We start from the raw sequence: 2,883 nt of genomic DNA, 5'->3' as shown, positions 1-2,883 counted from the left end.
CCCCCAAACCTCTCCTCGCGCTCTGTACAATAACAAAAGAGAGTAGATATCTTGCGCGTGAGTGTCTCACCGAGCCCCAGCCAATGCGGCCTCCAGTCTCAAAGGGATGGCGGCTCTCAGCCAATAGTGATGCGGCTCTCACGGGAAGGCCCGGGCGGAGGTCTGTCTGGGTCGCGTCAAGATTGACATATCAACGCGACCGTTTTTTTAAAGTGGCGCCGCCGAGATTACCACGCCCCTCTGCCTAACCCACTCACCCCCCCTCCCCGTCTCCACTTTGTCAGCCCTACTAATGACTGGTGTTGTAGACTACTACAAATAGGCCTACATACCGCCCCAAGTTTGATGACTATTGTATTGTTTCTTAAATCCCGATTACTTAGCGCCACATTGGCCCTAATTTGTTAACATCAGGTTCAAGGAACCATGGTGATGAATAGGGCAATTAGTCTTCAATTTAAAAACACCTGTCTTCGGTAATACATTTGATCTAGTGATACAATCCAGTCACACAACTCTATATAAAGGGGTGGGATAACTTTTTTCTGCCTAACTTTCTAAAACAACCGTGTCCCCTCAATAAGCCAGTACAATTCCATTTTAATGTACCATTTGTATGACATTCTGTGATAAACAAGTGCACCAGCGTGGCATATATGAGTGCTACTACCTGAGCCCCATGGCTTTGTTATACAGGTTGTTTAATGATCGCTCCTGCATCGCAGGATCATCGATTCGAGCCCCGCTTCAGCTTTTCCCTAAGTTACAAAAGAGTTAAGCATAAACTACACACCAGTGAAATTCTAACTCTCCATTGAAAGTGCCATACATACATGTCTGCAGAAATTCTCTCCAAATTCATGTTCAGGGAAATTCAGGGATATTCAAGAAAGTCCGGTTTGATCTGAAAAACACACCAAGGGCCGTACAGTCAGTGTAAGATTTTTTACTTTGTCTCAGCCTTTCCCTCCATTTCTTTCTCTAACTACCTCAACCTAAGACAACGCCACCATAAAATTCAAACTCAGCTGCCCTCACCCAATCCATTTTTATCAATTCCTCTTCCTCTTCCACAAGCCTTCCCCTCTCGACCTTTGCCCCACTCTCAAATCCCTCTCTTGCATTCCCTCCTACTCCAGCTCAAACCCAACTGGGTCACCTTCAACCTACCCTCTCTCATTACAAAACATTCAGTATTGACATAGGAGGCAGACATACTTTGCATTTTACTACTGATCCAATTATGCAGGAGAGCAATCCTTAAGAAGGTATACAGGTGAAGGACTTTTTAAAAAGAGAGGAGCATTTCTAGCCCAGTCTTAGATTTGTTTGTGTCGCTTCATTCTCAGTAAACTGTACACACTGTCATGCTTGAAAAGCCCAGGAGGGCGGCCGTTTCTGAGATACTGGGTCCGGCACGCAAGGCCCCGATGATCATACCACGGTCAAAGTTGCTTAGGTCACTTGTTTTGCCCATTCTAACATTCAATTAAACAGTAACTGAATGCCTCAATGCCTGTCTGCCTGCTTTATATAGCAAGCCACAGCCATGTGACTCACTGTCTGTAGCAGCGATCCATATTCGTGAATGGGGTGGTGTACCTAATAAACTAGCTGGTGAGTGTAGGTCAGAGCTAAGTTTCCTACAGCGCTGTCTTTCTTGGCATGAAAACACACAAAACATATTTAAGTTCAGTACATCCACATAAACATAAGGTTTGTTTGTGAGAAAGATGGTGTTGGTTGAGAATTGTGATTAAAATTACAGAGCAGAAATTTGAATTACAGAGCAATCCCTCAAAAATCACATTTTTCAAAGGTGTCGTTGAAGTTTACTGTTAAAATAGTTGAAAACAGTTGCTAGTAAGAATACTGACTTGCCACCATTCATCTTAAACGTTGATACTGATCTGTCATCTTGAACCGATGAAATGTGTTTGCGTAAAACTTCAGAGTAAATATTTGGCTACTATAACACATTTCTTTGTGTTGTCTGACCACTCCGCTGAAACACAAATAATGTTAAGGACTTGCTCTGATTGTCTATACACACACAATACGACAATGTCATGACAGTAGTACTAAGACCGTTTCCTTATACTACAATGTATGCATTAACAGAGTATTTGCACAATTCATAATATAAAGGACCGGAAAATGGTAATGCTTCTGTTTTATTCAATTGCATCTACTAAGTGCAGACGTTGTCACTAACATGTTGTTTTGTACTATTAGGTATTACTACACTGTCGGAGCTAGAAACATAAGCACTTCGCTGCACCTGCGATAACATCAGCAAAATATGTGTATGCAACCAATAAAATTCGATTTGACATCAAGAAAAAAGGTTTGACAAACCGTACCAGGCAGCCGTGCATATCAGCAGCTGCTAGAAGCGTGAAACAGTGACGGCTGTTACCAAACATTCCTTGCATCTTTTTTTCTGCACTATATTGCATTGCCGGGTCTAGTTACTGAGTCCATAGAGACAAAAAAAATAGATCACCCTTCAGAGGAACCTGTTCCGTCAATTTCATATCTGTGGGCATAGCTTTGAATGGAATGAAGAGGCATCCATTCACATATTCTGGAAAGAGGTTCGTAAAAATCTGTACGCCCAAAGCATATAAACTCATATTTCCTTGCATAACTTGAGGATAACCAGCCACCCATGGTTCTACACTTAATCCTATTTGAGTTGCAATGTCTGAACATATTAAATGCATTGTTTAATTAATTTTCATGAACTACGTGAAAAATAGTGACAAGTGATTGATTGGCAAACCTTAGTCAAACAGTGTCATGTGTTAAGGATGAACCATGCCCTCCTGTGGCCATAGCAAAGCTGTACATATATGCAATTGTGAAAAGCATGACTTCAGA

Source organism: Salvelinus namaycush, chromosome 32 (assembly GCF_016432855.1).
Source record: "Salvelinus namaycush isolate Seneca chromosome 32, SaNama_1.0, whole genome shotgun sequence".
NCBI lineage: Eukaryota > Metazoa > Chordata > Actinopteri > Salmoniformes > Salmonidae > Salvelinus > Salvelinus namaycush.
The sequence above is the reverse complement of the archived record's forward strand: the minus strand, read 5'-3'. Positions refer to the sequence as shown.